Here is a 16,414-nt window from a genome sequence, read left to right as displayed (position 1 = left end):
GCTGCAGTCCATGGTGTCTCAAAGAGTCAGACATGACTGAGTGACTGAACTGAACTGAATATTATAAAAAACCCGTGGTGGATTCATGTTGATGTGTGGCAAAACCAATACAATATTGCAAAGTTAAAAAAAAAAAAAGTGACAACTTGTCGATATGTTCTCTTTGGAAAATTATAACTCCACACATAATATAAACTGTTTTTGCCAAAAAACATCAAGTCAGGGCCTTTTAAAGCTTCATACATCTATTATTGCAAATAATAGAAAAAAAGAAATGATTAGTGACACCATGGGGATGAATTAGTAAACTACAGACTGTTAGAGACTCCACAAGACAAATGATTTTTTCTTTCAATAAATAATAGCCAGGGAAGAAGAAACAGAGTGAAAACCTGTAGATTAAAATAAATTTAAGAGCCAAATCAATCAACTGAAACGTATGGAGTCTATTGGGTTGTAATTTAAATAAACTGTGTAAAAACATTGTGCTTATTTATAAAGCAGTAATGTTCCTGTCAAAAACAGCTACAAAGATTGGGGGGAAAAAAACTCAGTCATTTGAAGGCATTAGAGAGAAACAACTGCAGTCATAATTTAGAGACCTACTGTCTTTAAAAGTGTTATAGCAACATCTTGTATTTTCAAGATTATGGGTTAAATGTAGCATTTACACAATGATGTCTGGAGTTGAAATTAATGTAACTACTCTGTTCTAGTCATCTCTTTTCTTTTGGATTTTCTGCCTCGTTGTTCTAACCACTATGGAATTTTAGATATTGAAATATCCAACTCATATTGTAGAAAAAGTGAATTTTCCTTTTCATTCTGTCATTGTTTGCTTAATGAATTTTGGGGTTATGTTTTTATAGATGATATTTATAGATGTCTTTATAGATAAAAGTTTGAGATTATCTTCTAAAGATAAGCGTATGTATACTCTATTACTGAGTGCCATGTGAAACAGTCTAAATGTCTATGTACATTAGAATAGACTACACAAATTATTGTATAGATAGGCAATGGAAATCATCAGAGCAATGATAAAGAATAAACTACTATTGATATGCTCTTTTTGGAAAATCATAACTCAAATCCTAATCGTGGTACTACAACATAGTGCATGTAATACCATGGTTAAAACTCAAAGATAAAATGTTGAGTGAAGGAAACCAAGCACAAATAACTATGATTTCAGTCACCTGACCTTCAAAAACTGGTAAATCTAATGTCAGAATAGTAGTTACATATGAATATATGATATTTTATTGGTGGGACATATGGCAATCGTCTGGATGGTGGGAATGTTCCATACCTTGGTGGTTGCATAAACATATGCATCTTAAAAGGGAGTAGAAGAGTAAAAGAAAATAGAGAATGAAAATAAAAGTCAATGTTCGGCAATTTGGGAAATTTGAACTCTGAATAAGCAATTGCTTTAAATAACTATTGTCAATTTCAACAGTCAAAATAATGGTATTGTTGTTATGTTATGTTGTTATGGAAATTTATAGCTAAAATTACATAGTGTTTAGGATTTGCTTCATAATCACCTATAAAAACAGAACCCCCAAATTCATTAAGCAAACAATGACAGAATGAAAGGGATAATTCCATTTTTCTACAATATGAGTTGGATGTTTCAATATCTAAAATTCCATAGTGGTTAGAACAATGAGACAGAAGATCCAAAAGAAAAGAGATGGCTAGAACAACACTATAAGTCAACTACACCTATAAAACCCTTCCTCCGGCAGCACCACCAGGAATGTTCTTCAGGACGGACCATATGCTAAGCCATAAAGCAAGTCTCAATAAATTTAAACAGCTTGAAATTCTGCAAAGTTTGTTTCACATATACAAATATAACAAACTTTACATAAACAAACTTTACATTCTACATAGTAAAATTACATTAGAAATCAGTAACAGAAGGAAATTTGGAAAATCCACAACTATATAGACATTAAAGAATGTACACCTAAATAACTAATGAATCAAAGAATAAATCATTATGCAAATTAAATGAGGTGGAATGAAAAAAACAAAAACCAAAGCACATCCTAAAGTCATTCTTAGAGAGAAATTTACCATAGGGAAATTTACCATAGTGAATTCTTTTTTTTTTTAAATAAAAAAGGAGACAAGTTTTAAAATAACCTAAAATCACATCTTAAGAAAGTATGAAAGGAAGAGGAAACTGAACCAAAGATAAATGATGGAAATAAAATATATTAGAGCAGAAGTAAAATAGAAAAATAGAGGAAATCAGCAACAACAAAAAGCTGATCATTCCAAAAAATAGTCAGCAAAAGTAACAAACATTTAGTTAAATTGACTAAGAAAAAGGAAGGAAAATTACTAATGCCAGCAGTGAAAAAGAGGACATTACTACCAAATTTAGAGAAATAAAAAAGGATTATGAGAGAATACTATGAAAACAAATATGCTAACAAATTAGATAACCAGATAAACTAAAAATTTTCTAAACAGACACAAAAATTCTTTTAAAAGAAACAAAAACTGAATATAGTAATAAGAAGCAAAAAAGTTGAATCACTAATTTTTAAAACTCACAGAGAGCAAAGCCTAGGACTATTTTACAAAAGAACACATCATCTCTCACAAATTAAAAAAAAAAAAAAAAAAAGTGGAGAAAACACTTTCAAACTGATTCCATGAGGCCACTCTTATGATAATAATTTTAAAAACAGACAAGTATTTTAAAAAGGCATTAAGAGAAAGAAAACTATAGACCAATATTTCTTATGAATAGAGATTAGCAAATTTTCAAAAAAAAATACTAGCAAACCAAAACCAGCAGCATATACTAAGGAGCACACAATGACAGTTTGAGGCAACCCAGAAAGGCAAGGGTGGTCCTACACATGAAAACCAAGCAATGCAATATGCACCATTAGAAGAACAAAGAGCAAAACCCATGCAGATATATAGATCGAAGGAATAGAACTGATAGTCCAAAAAAATACCATATGCCTATGAAAAAGTAATTTTTGCCAACAGTACGAAGACTATAAACTGAATGAAAAGTTTTTGCTTAAAAATGTAAACACAGAGTTATCTCAAGAGCCAGCAATTCCATTTCTATGTATATATTTAGGAGAATTTAATACTTTTTTCATAAAAAGAGCTGATTTATTAGGCTCAGTCACTCCGTCGTGTCCGACTCTTTGTGACCCCATGAATCGCAGCACGCCAGGCCTCCCTCTCCATTATCAACTCCCGGAGTTCACCCAAACTCATGTCCATCGAGTCAGTGATGCCATCCAGCCATCTCATCCTCTGTCGTCCCCTTCTCCTCCTGCCCCCAATCCCTCCCAGCATCAAAGTCTTTTCCAATGAGTCAACTCTTCGCATGAGGTGGCCAAACTACTGGAGTTTCAGCTTCAGCATCATTCCTTCCAAAGAGATCCCAGGGCTGATCTTCAGAATGGACTGGTTGGATCTCCTTGCAGTCCAAGGGACTCTTAAGAGTCTTCTCCAACACCACAGTTCAAAAGCATCAATTCTTCGGCACTCAGCTTTCTTCACAGTCCAACTCTCACATCCATACATGACCACTGGGAAAACCATACCTTGACTAGACCTTAGTTGGCAAAGTAATGTCTCTGCTTTTGAATATGCTATCTAGGTTGGTCATAACTTTTCTTCCAAGGAGTAAGCATCTTTTAATTTCATGGCTGCAGTCACCATCTGCAGTGATTTTGGAGCCCCCCCAAATGAAGTCTGACACTGTTTCCCCATCTATTTCCCATGAAGTGATGGGACCAGATGCCATGATCTTCATTTTCTGCATGTTGAGCTTTAGTGCTTCCTAATTTACAATGCCTGTACTATACTGAACCTCCAAATGGAGTTAAAATGGTATAGTAGTTCATCTAAAAATGAAATATTAATATTTTCAAACCAATGGACACTTAGAAGTCTTGGTTTGCAGTCTAGAATTTTATGGTCTATCATTCTTTATAATTTCAATTCATCATCATGTTCATCCCATTTTCTATTTCATCATGTGGTGGTGGTGGTTTAGTAGCTAAATCATGCCTGACTCTTGCAAACCTGTGGGCTGTTGCTGCCAGGCTCCTTTGTCCATGGGATTTCCCAGGCAAGAAAACTACAGTGGGTTGCCATTTCCTTCTCCAGGAGATCTTCCTGACCCAGAGATCAAAACCACATCTCCTGCACTGGTAGGCGGATTCTTTACTGCTGAGCCACCAGCGATTTCATCATGTAGGTAGCTTTAAATCTATGGTATTCTGGCATTTTACATAAGGCATTGCTAAACTACCTTCCCTCTATAAGTTTAAAAAATATTTCAGGAAAAATTTATAGGCACATTCTTAAGAAAATTTTTTGTATTAGTTTTCTGTGTTTGAGAATTTAATGAGGCTTTTTGGATCTTCTCTGGTAATTAAAATCTTCTAATAGTGCAAAGAAGTGATACATACTTAACAAAATGCATGCAGATAAGAAACAAAGATAATTTATTAATTATAATTGCAACAAAACATAGTAATGAACTGGCCTCTGTGATTTTGCTGATTTTTAGTTACCCATATAATTTGAATATATGAATGAATGCAACATTTTTATTTTCCAGGAATTCATACTAAGGTTGCAGCCAGGTAACAGACACTTTTTATGAAAAATGAAAAATTTATTTGAACATCTGTCTGCTCCTAAATAGCCAGATGTTTTTCATTTGGCAAAAAAGCTCCCTACAAATTTAAATTTAATATCTTCCTTACCCAGGGGAGAATTTGCCTCTCTCCTGCTGAATAATCCAAACCAGGCAAGATATATGGCAAGTGATTAAATGCCTAGATATACAAAATATTTAATATTACCATGACTTTTTGATAGAGATGTTATTGTATCATTTCTGCTTAGGTACATTAAAAGAGTGTTTGGAGATTTTTCACAGAATATTCTTACTTTAACTATTTGTTTCCTATAGAATAAAATAGAAATCGTGCTTCAGAATATATTATTTCCTTATAATGTGGTGATATATAAATTTCATAAGAAAGATTGACATAGTAAAAGTATTCTGGAAAGACACAGTGAATGATATTAGTACCCATAATGTTTCAAGTACATTGTTAATCCATACATACCTATGTATGTGATAACCAATCCAATACAATGGAAACAGACTTCTGGGTATCTAAAAAATTATCCCTATGAAGAATATTTGAAAATAACTATACTGATAAATAGGAACATTCAATATTATAGGTATATTCTTATATTAACATTTAATGTACTTGTAATGAATCTTTTATTTATGGAGCTTATTTTTATAATTCATAAAATGTGTATGGAAGAGGACTGAAACAGGAAGAGTTAGAAAATTTTGGAGAATAAAATAGAATATGAACATTGTAAGGTATATTTTATAGCTATAGTTACTGAGAAAGTATTTAGTCATAGTGCAGAATGGATTCATGAATACATACATTCATGAATTATGAAATATTAGTGAATTCATATGTATAAATACACATAACATTTAAAGGCTCTAATAGAAGTATGTGAAAACAAATTCTGTTAGGTCACTTCAGTCGTGTCCAACTCTTTGTGACCCTATGGACTGTAAGATGCCAGCTCCTCTGTCCAGAGCATTCTCTAGGCAACAATACTGGAGTGGGTTGCCACCCCCTTCTTCAGGGGATCTTCCCAACCCAGGGACCGAACCGGTGTCTCTTGTCTTCTGCATTGCCAGGCAGGTTCTTTACCACTCATGCCGCTGGGAAAATGCAACTTGCTTTTTGGTTTGCTTGTTTACATGCTGGTTAGTTTACTTAGCATTACAGTGCTTTGGAAACTTTCACACCAATTCTGTAAAATCCATGGTGTTTATTAATAGAACCTCTAATAGCTTGTGGTAACTTACTCACTTCATCCTCAGGAGAATATGTAAGGTATTTCAAGAACAAAATGATTTCCTTAGAATCAGGATCACTGAATCCTAGATTTCTCCTTCTCTTTCAAAGGCTTTACTCTCTTTGTTCCTTCACCTCTAATGTGGTGTGATGCAGAAACTGTAGAAGTATTACCTCTCAGAGACCTGAAAACCTTTAGGAAGTGGCCCAGGTAGAGCTAAAGCAAATTTTAAAAATCTGCTCTCACTCTAAGGGTTGACACAAAGGATAAAATAACTTTCTTCAGATGACAGCTGATGTAAACAATATAAGAAATCTGAAAGAAATTTTGAATCAAGTATCAATCGTTAATAAAAGCTGTGCATTTTAAAGTAAGTCTTCTGCGTATGTATAATTCCTGATTCCATGACAGACATTATGATTCTCAATTCTGAAAAGAAAACTGATACTAATAAAGTGTATGAAACGCCTATGACCACACTTCTACTTGGAAAAACCGGAATTGATTTCAAGTTTGCCTCTTCAAAACCTATACTATTTCGCCTCAAAAAAAAAATTCATGAATGAAGACTAGTTTTATTTCCAGGGAGGAATTTCATCTCTGGAAATATCTAAGTTCAAAACAGAATGGAAAGTCATTTCTTTCTACTAATTTAATCTATATTTATATCATGAGGGAATGATATCCATAAGCACATATATTAGGGAAAAAGTGATTCAGTCTTAGAAATATTAAAGAAATTTATTTATTTTTTTGAATTGGTATTATCACATCATTTAAGAGTCAGAAAAAAATCTCGAGTCAATGGCTAAGGTTCTTCATTACTCAAAAAGAAAACCTCTACAATGGAGCAGCTAAGAATTTGTTATATAAGAAAAATGTTACACTTTGTCAATATTTTCCCATAACAATTTCATATACTTTTTGTTTTATATCTGCACATTGCTCTGAAATATAGCTAGAGGCATCTATCAACATACATGAATATATTTGATAGAATAAAAATATTAAAGAATAGATCATGTAAACAGTTTCTTTTTAATGTGGAAATACAAAGAGAATTTCAGAAGATATGGAAATGAGCAACTGTATTCAAACTCCTTCTTATGTATTAGTCTGATAATTTATAGAGCATGAAAATAAAAACAAAAAACTATATTAGTGACAAAATTCAGTAAAGAAACATCTTCAACTCCTATAAACTTCAGATGAGTTACTTATTGTCAGACTGAAGGAAAAGTCAACACATTGAGTTATTTAGCTTAGATAAAGTTCTAACCATGTAATCTGCAGCAGATTAAATTAAGGAATAAAATGTCTCCACATACTCAAAAAGAAAGAGATCACTTAAATTTTGGCATGAACTTTCCAAACAAGATACAAAGTGCTTTTAAAATGCCAATTATGACAATCTGAATAGTAATAAGAGAAAATTAACAATATCAGAAAAAGTAGTAGGATAAAATTATATAAGAAAGAAGTGAAACAATGTACATATGTAAGTAAAAAACAGACTTATAAAAATGAGTGAAACAGTATGAATATAAAAATTCTTAGCAATATATTTTTATTAATAATTCAATTGAGATCAAAGACTATATTCTGTAAGACTATATTCTTTTAGAAAAGTACAGTCTTCCAAGACTAAACCAGAAAGAAATAGAAAAAAATGAATAGACCAATTACCAGTAATGAGATTAAATCAGTCACTTAAAAACTCCCAGCAAACAAAAGTCCACAACCAGATGACTTCACAGGTGAATTCTACCAAACATTTAGAGACAGTTAAAATCCATGCTTCTGAAACCATTCCCCAAAAAACTGCAGAGGAAGGAACACTTCCAAACTCATTCTATGAGGCTAGCATCACTCTGATACTAAAGCCAGGCAAAGTTACAACAACAAAAAAAGAAAATTACAGGCCAATTTCACTGATGAACATGGGTGCACCAATCCTCAACAAAATATAGCAAACCAAATCCAGCAGTACTTTTTAAAATAATCATACGCCATAGTCAAGTGGGATTTATCTCAGGGATGCAAGGATTTTTCAATATCTGTAAATCAAACAATGTGGTACACCACATTAACAAATTGAAGAATACAAACCCTATGATAATCTCAATAGATGCAGAAAAAGCTTTTGATAAAATTCAACATCTATTTATGATAAAAAAAAAAAAACTCCAGAAAGCCAGCATAGAGGGAACACACCTCAACATAATAAAGACCATATACAACAAACCCAGAGTTAACATCATACTCAATAGTGAAAAGCTGAAAGCATTTCCTCCAAGATCAGGAACAAGGCAAGGATGCCTACTCTCACCATTTTTGTTCACCATAGCTTTGAAGTCCTAGTCACAGCAGTTAGGAGAGAAAAACAAGAGAAATTTCAAATTTGAAAGGAAGCACTAAAACTGTCTGTTTGGGGATGACATGATACTCTACATAGAAAATCCTAAAGATGCCACCAGAAAAATTACCAGAACTTATCAGTTCATTTGATAAAGTGCAGGATACAAAATTAATAAAAGGAAATCTGTAGTACTTCTATAGACTACCAATGAAATATTAGAAAGAAAAGTTAAGGGAAAATTACCATTTATCACCACAACTGTGTGTATTAATAAGAATCTTACTTTTGATTCTAACAAAAATTATTTAAGCTATCCTTAAACATAAATGCCTTTTAAATTATCATACCAGTGCTTTTTAAAGCTTCTTCCTACATTCTTTCTCATTTTAAAAATCACACTTAAAATCTAGTACCTTCTAATTTGTTAATCATTATTCTACATGTCTACATAATACTGGAAAGCATCATTTGAGTTCTTACAGAATTGTATCAACGCCATTTATTGTCTAACTCTCAATACCCTGGAATGTGTGTTACCTAGATAATGATTCATTTAGACTTAAATGTTTATTTCTATCACTTTTATGTTCATCAGAGTGGAGCTTTTAAATTCAGATGGCAATATCAGTTGCTGCATCATTTTAAAAGAAAATAAATTTTATTAAGTACTCATTTTAAAAGCAGATCAGCAGCACAGCTATTTCAATGTTATTGCAGATTTCATATGCTCTTTAATAATGGACTTGGAGTCTTTTGTTTTGAATTGCTTTTATGTTGAAATACTTATAAAAGGTTTTCTCATTCCCCTACGTCATTTCTCAGCATTTGGTTTCTTTTGGCTCAATTCACTATACAGTTTTCACTGAAAGACAACATTTCATTTCTAGGAAGTCATTCACTTATTAAAATTTAGAACTCATTATGTTTTATTTTGTGATTTGATAAGCTTCTCCAACCCTATCCAAAGTCACAAATTCAAACAACATGATCAAAAGAAGTAAATGAGGTGTAAAATTTTTTCTAAATTTATAACACATTATGCCATTATCATCATTTGTTGTTTTCCATCATTAATTTATGTCCGACTCCTTGAAATTCCATGGACTGTAGCACACCAGGCTGTTCTGTCCTCTGTAATCTTCTGCAGTTTGTTCAAATTCATGTTCACTGAGTCAGTGACACTATCTAACCATCTCATCCTCTGCCACCCTCATCTTTTTCTCTTCAATCTTTCATCAAGATGTTTTCCAGTCATCAAGTTATTTTCCAATGAGTCAGCTCTTCACATCAAGTGGCCAAAGTATTGAAGCTTCAGCAACATTGTTTCTAATGAATATTCAGGATTGATTTCCTTTAAGATTAATTGGTTTGATCTTCTTGTAGCCCAAGGGACTTTCAAGAGTCTTCTTCAGCACCACAATTCAAAAACATATATCTTCAGTGCTGAGCCTTCTTTATGGCCCATCTCTCACAACTGCACATGGCTACTGGAAAAACCACATTTTGACTATACAGAACTTTGTCAGCAAAGGTCTTTTCTACTTTTAACACACTGTCTATGTTTTTCATAGTTTCCCTTTATGTCAGTTGAAGAAATTTGCAATGTTAATATTTAGATTATCACCAGATATACCAGTTATTCCTAATGTTGTAGTGTATTTTCTTTAATATTTCAGGCAATGCCCTTATGTGGATACATTCATGGTACATATATTTCTCATAAGAATCAGACTAAAATTTATATGCTCATGAAATTTTTCCTATCTTTATTATTTAATATGTGATGAATTTTTTTATTTTAATACAAATATTTTTATTTAAACTAGATGCTCATAATGTTCCTTTCAGAAAGTTAATGAGTTTCCCTTTTTCTATTAAGTGAATATCTTAAGTTTATAGCTTCTTATTCCAAAAGTGAAAGTGAAGTCATTCAGTCGTGTCCGACTCTTTGTGACCCCACGGACTGTAGCCTACAAGGTTCCTCCATCCAAGGGATTTTCCAGGCAAAAATACTGGAATGGGTTGCCATTTCCTTCTCCAGGAGATCTTCCCAACCCAGGGATTGAGCCTGGGTCTCCTACATTGTAGGCAGACGCTTTAGTCACATGCAAAATTCTCATTCTTCCAAGCTGAGATCAAATACCACATCACCCACAAATTATTCTATTGCAATCCAATCAGAAAAAAATAATATCTACATGTTTTCATAGCACTTATTTCATCAATTTTTATCCATTACAGCTTTCTATTAAAATTTCTATGTATAGTCTATTAATATTCTGATTGCATATAATCTCTTGCAGTAGGATTTACATTTAGTTGCGATTCTCAGGAACCAACATAGTGTTCAGAATATAGTCCAGAATAAAACAGATGACCGTAAATTCTAAATCATACTGAATTTTGAAAGGATATTAAATAAAACTTTGGTCCCCTTCTAAACTGACTTTCCTAATAATGTCAATACCTTACAGCGATCTAAAGCTCTATCTATCTATAAAATATGTGGATCTATAAAACATCTATCTTCTATATCAGCCATTTCTTTGGTTAACTCTAGAAATATTATACACTATATATAGTATTATATATATGTAACACATTTAAGGTGTTGGAATTTACAAATATATTTAAAGAAATGTTCTTTTTTAAACTACATATTTTTTGATATGAAAAGAAACAAAATTAGTCTTACTAAAACACACAGTATTGGAAAATTTCATTACAGTTGCTGGTGTCATCTTCGGGAATAATAAAAGAAACGGCAACATTCTGGAATAATCAGACTGTAGTAGTTGAGCTCTCTAAGGATGTCTCATTATGTGTAAATTGGAACACACATCTATTATCATCAAGACTGTTTTCAACCAGATATGTGACATCATAACCATATGTAATTTATTCATGTTATCAAACACCTCATTAATAGGAGAAGAATTGTTGGATTTATAATATAATGAAATATGACACTGACAGCTGAACACTTCTTTCAAACAACTTATCCAATTCTACTTAAGTTTACTATGAAAAGGAAAATCCCAACTTTAGTGACTCAAAAATCATTCATTTCCTGCACTTTTTGTTACTGTCATTGCATATCTGCAGTTATAATAATGTGCTTTCACCCATGGTCCATATACAGGCATTTAACAAGGCAATGACATCATTTTCAGCTGCTGCATTTTCACTCTTAGGCAGGAGGCAGGTGGGAAAAAGAAGGAAAAAATAAGGAAATATAAGATGAATTAGAGAACAGTCCCAATTTTATTAACTTAAGCATTCCACAAAGGAGAAAATTGGCATTCATCAATGACTAACAACATTTCTAGCAAGTGCTTTAAACACCTTTTCTAAATTTCCAGATATTCTATAATATATATTTTTTGCCATTTTATAGATAAAAAGAAGATCTGAGGAGTTTTAAAAGATTTCACAATATTCTAAACAATAAATGGTGAAAAAGAAACTCAAAGTCACTGTTTGGAATTTTTGCTATTTTCACACTACTGTGCTATTTCCAAACTCTAAGAGAATCATGTTCCACACTATGGCTCAAGACAAATAGTCTGAAAGAAAATGATGGGAAGTCCTTGAAATGTCTGAAGTAACTGGTATGATGCCCTGATTAACAGCTTAGAAAAAGTAGCTGGCTCAATCGTATCTATTTCCCAACATGTGATGCACAGATATGTTCTGACTCTGCAGTTAATACATGTTCCATATGCAAATGCAAAAATAACGTGAAGAAAGTTAATCGCATTTTAATTGTTTTATTGAAGGTAGTAGCTTGAGAAAGAGTATCTTGGTTTAAATTATAACGGGATGCCACTTTCAAGGTACTTGACAGGGTATGGCACAAAAAGGAAGCCAGCTACTGCAAGAGGAGTTGAACACAAGGTTAAAAGGACAGCCAAGGATCAGATGATTTCTCAATGACTATATATCATCCAGGATTCTAGATTTCAATCAGAATGAAATTTTGAAGAGTGCGACAGGAGTTGTCATGTTTTAAAAGTAACACACTAGCTACTCTGTTAAGAATAGAAGAGTTAGAGGATGTCATAATCATTCAGATGAGATATGATGACTGTAGGTCATGATAAATGGTTTGATTCTGGATAAATTTTGAAAGTAGGACCAATACAATTGGTTGATTGTGTGTTATGTATAAAAGTGAGAAATCAAGTTTGATGTACAGTTGATGGGAGATGCTCAATGTCATTAATTTGGACACAGAGGCACACCACACCACACCATGCTACACCACACCCACCCACTCACATACACTTCACAATACAAGCAGTGATCTACACAAAACAACTAGTTGTATCCAGTCCACACATGAAGTAATGTCCAGCAGTTATGCATTAAGTAACGAAAATCACATGATTTTGCAAGTGTTAATTCCTTTGATGATCCAAGGCTGGCAAGGCTGTACAGAAACAAATGTTCTCATACACTGAGCAAATTTTTGCCATAATATACTTTTATAGGAATGTTGGATAGTTTGTCTCACATTTAATACATATGTACTTTTTGATCTGTTAATCTTATGACCAGGAATTTTTCCTGAGAATTCACTTGCACACAGTAGCCAAAGAAAACATACAAAGATATTTATTGCAGTACTGATTTAACAGCAAATTATAGACTTTAACCAAAACATTTTATTACATGCTAATCAGTGAACATATAGTTAATGAAAAAAGTAGTTGAGAAGAATGAGATAGAATCATATGTGCTGAACAATGTAGAAGTATGTGAAATTAATAAACCTTGCAAAAGATAATTGAATTTAAGTAATTTACAGAAATATGTACTTAAACAGTCATGGAATTATTCAGGAAAATTATATGAAATTCGTAAGAACAGTCATTTGATGGATGATGAACTCTGAAGTGGGTGAGGTAAATATTTTCCTGTTTTTATGTTATGCCTTTACTATTTCAATTTTATAACCACATCCATGCTTTACTTTTATTTTGCAATGTCAGCTAGATTTATGGGAATGGTATACTTACAATCATCTTATCTTTATATTTATAGGCATTTAAAACTGTTTATAAATTAAAAATAAGGATATAATATCAAAATATCCAGATCAAGAAGTGGCGATTCAATACCCCTCAGACAGTTGGCAAGAATAAGCTATAAAACAATTTCTGGGGATATAATTGATAATATTTTCTAAAACATTAGTTGTTATGTTATTCACTTGCAAGTCATCCCAAACTCTTCAAGACCCCAAGTATTGCAGCACACTAGGCTCCTAGGTCCTTTAGTTTCTCCCAGAGTTTGCTCAAATTCATGTCCATTGAGTTGCTGATGCCATCTAATCATCATCATCCCATCCTCGGCCATGCCCTTCTCCAATTGCCTTCAATATTTCCCAGCATTAAGAGTCTCAGCATTTTCCAATGAGTCTGCTCTTTGAGTCAAGTGACCTAAGGATTAGAGTTTCAGTTTCAGCCTCAGTCATTCCAATGAATATTCAGCACTGATTTCCTTTAGGATTGACTGGTTTGATCTCTTTGCTGTCCAAGAGACTCTCAGGAATCTTCTCCAGCACCACAATTTCAAAGCATCAGTTCTTCAGTGCTCAGCCTTCTTTATGGTCCAACTCTCACATCCATACATGACTACTGGAAAAACCATAGCTTTGACTATGCAGACCTTTGTTGGCAAAGTGATGTCTCTGCTTTTTAATGCACTGTCTAGCTTTGTCATAGCTTTCCTTCCAAGGAGCAAGCATCTTTTAATTTCATGGCTGCCGTCATTGTCCTCAGTGATTTTTGGAACCCAAGAAATAAAATCTGTCAATCCTTCCACTTTTTCCCCTTCTATTTGCCATGAGGTGATGGGACTGGATGCCATGATCTTTGTTTTTTTGAATGTTGAGTTAGTTTTAAGCCAGTTTTTTTCACTCTCTTCTTTCATAATCATTAAGAGGCTCTTTAGTTCCTCTTCACTTTTTGCCATTAGAGTGGTATTATTGCATGTCTGAGATTGTTGCTATTTCTCTCAAAAATCTTGATTCCAGCTTGTGATCCATCCAAACGAGCATTTCACAGGATGCACTCTGAATATGAGTTAAATAAGCAGGGTAACTATATATAGCCTTATCATATTTCTTTCCCAGTTTTGAACCAGTCAGCAGTTTCACGTCTGGTTCTAACTGTTGCTTCTTGGCTCACATACAAGTTTCTCAGGAGACAAATAAGGTGGTCTGGTACTCCTATCTCTTTAAGAATTTTCCACAGTTTGTTATGATCCACACAGTCAAAGACTTTACTGTAGTCAGTGAAACAGAAGTAGATGTTTTTCTGGAGTTCCCTTGCTTTTTCCTATGATCCAATGAATGTCAGCAATTTGATTTCTGGTTCTTCTGCCTTTTCTAAATTCAGCTTGTACATTTAGATGCTCTAGGCTCACATACTGCTGAAACCTAGCTTGAAGGATTTTGAGCAAAAACTTGCTAGCATGTGAAATGAGCACAACTCATACAGTAGTTTGAACATTATTTGGCACTGCCCTTCTCTGGGATTAGAATGAGAACTGACCTTTTCCAGTCCTGTGGCCATTGCTCAGTTTTCCAAATTTGCTGACTATTGAGTGCAGCACTTTAACAGAAGCACCTCTTAGTATTTTCAGTAGCTGAGCTGGAATTCCATTACTGCCACTAGCTTCATGTTTAGTAATGTTTCCTAAGACCCCCCTTGACTTCACACCTCAGGATGTACAGCTCTAGGTGAGTGATCACACCATTGTGATTATGAAAGGTGTGTTAGTCACTCAGTTATGTCTTTTTGTGACCTCATGGACTATAGCCCACCAGGCTCCTCTGTTCCTGCAATTCTCCAGGCAAGAATACTGAAGTGGGTAGGCATTTCCTTCTCCAGGGGATCTTCCTGACCGAGGGATTGAACCTGAGCCTCCTGCATTGCAGGTGATTCTTTACCATCTGAGCCATCAGGGAAGCCCTATTGTGGTTATATTCACTCTTATTTCCTTCTTAGCATATACAAATTCAGTAGAGCTCAAAATGGTAGACTCACTCAGACATGAATGTTTCTCTTTATTATAACATTTCAAGGTTGTTTGAACCTCAACAAAAAACTTACATTTTCTCAACCTGTATTTCTTATTTTTAGACTTTTAGGGCTAATGTAAGAATTAAATTGAATAAATATAAATTATCGCTAACACAGCACCTAAGCACAGAGTAGTTGTTCAATAAACGGCAAATGTTAATACAATACTTAAGTTGTGAAGCACGTGTAGGCTCTGGTGTTTCTAATTTTTTTTCTTTGAAGACTTTTTCTGATCTGAATACTGGAAATTCTGAGAATCTAGGTGACTTGCCTCAGTTCTAAGAGAGAATCCAGGAGAATTACTGCTTAGAAAGAATACAAATGTATTATAAAATATGAAATTTTGTTTCTTCTTTGTTGGAAAGATTAATCCATTTGTCCATGTTTCTAGAATTTATGTTTATTCAGAAATGATATGTTCTTCATGAATAATGCATTTTATTACACCAACATTACTCATCCTAATATTAGTTCTATACTTATTCTGACTCAAATATTCATACAGTGGATTTAGCACAAAAATGCAAATTTACACATGCTTTTATAAATAAGAACAAAATTATAGTAAACGTCTCTAACTTAGAAGCTGCATTTTTTTCTGGGACATAAATTGTACTTTACACAGAATAAAGAGCTATATTTCCATTCTTTTCTTTAGTGCTATTTCTGAATTTATGCCTAAACTCAAATCTTAGTTTATACTAATCTCTCTAAACATACACACATACACACACAGCAACAAAATAGTAAAACATTTATAAAATTATGTCTTTCCATTTTCAAAGGAATTCCTGCCACGTATCAATAATGGGCAGGTAAAAGCAATTACTTCTCCTTTATAATTCAGCTTTTTAATTCAATGTAGCCATTATGAATGAAATGCTCTGGGAATACAGAAAGGGACTGGCTACTTTGGACTAGGAAGGATCTGTGAAATCTCAGTAAAGGAAATAATAAAATTAAGTCTGGAAGGAGAGGTAGAAGGGATTACATAGTCAAAACCATGATGAAAAGCATGGAAATGTCAAGGAAAGGCAAAAGGGTGTTTAAGGTGGAGCAG

The sequence above is a fragment of the Budorcas taxicolor genome, chromosome 5 (genome assembly GCF_023091745.1).
Source record: "Budorcas taxicolor isolate Tak-1 chromosome 5, Takin1.1, whole genome shotgun sequence".
Classification (NCBI taxonomy): domain Eukaryota; kingdom Metazoa; phylum Chordata; class Mammalia; order Artiodactyla; family Bovidae; genus Budorcas; species Budorcas taxicolor.
This window is presented reverse-complemented; position numbering follows the sequence as displayed.